The sequence below is a fragment of the Brassica oleracea genome, chromosome C3 (genome assembly GCF_000695525.1).
Source record: "Brassica oleracea var. oleracea cultivar TO1000 chromosome C3, BOL, whole genome shotgun sequence".
Lineage (NCBI taxonomy): Eukaryota > Viridiplantae > Streptophyta > Magnoliopsida > Brassicales > Brassicaceae > Brassica > Brassica oleracea.
Window position 1 is genome coordinate 38,544,309 of NC_027750.1, and position 839 is coordinate 38,545,147.

The following is an 839-nucleotide window of genomic DNA, read 5'->3' on the forward strand; positions in this document are numbered from 1 at the left end:
CATTTGAGTAGCACCTTCGTCGCGGTCCATCGGTGTAGTTCCCAGTCCATGACAATGTAGTGTGCGCTACGTCGCTTCAGTCGCCGCGCATCCCATTTTTCGGCGGGCAATAAACCTTCAGCGAGGTAATCGATGAGTTCCTTGCGCCAATCTGTTGGCTGATCATCTTGCGAAGGAGGTTCTGCTTCGTCGATGTCCATCGCTTCGCTGATCGCTGCTGCAATCGCAGTCTGCTCTACCTTCGTGTCGATGCTTGGTTTCTCGATTTTATGGATTGGGATTGTCCTCTTGACTTGATCGTGTAGCTTGCTTCCTAGAGCAGCGAGGGCGTCGGCACATACATTTTCTCCACGAGGAACCTTCGTAAGTTCGAAGAATTCGAAGTCTCGCGTGAGGTCTTGGACGAGTTTGAGGTAGGCGTCCATCCTGTCGTTGCGGACGTCGTAATCGCCGAGGTACTGGCTTACGACAAGTTGAGAGTCGCAGTAAGCGCTGATTCATTTGGCTTTCACTGCCTTGGCGAGATGGAGCCCCGCGATGAGGGATTCGTACTCAGCTTCGTTGTTTGACGCCGCAAAACCAAAACTGAATGACTGCCGGATGAGTTCTCCTGTTGGTGATTGCAGTTGCACTCCTGCTCCCGACCCTTTACTCGTGGATGAACCGTCGACATGTAGGATCCAGTTTACACTTGGTAGGATAAGGTCTTGCTCCAGCTATGGTGTTAACTCGATCAAGAAGTCGGCAAGGACCTGCGACTTTGCTGCTGTGCGATTCTTGTACACGATGTCATGTTCGCTCAGATCCATCGCCCATTTAGTCAACCGTCCTGACTGGTT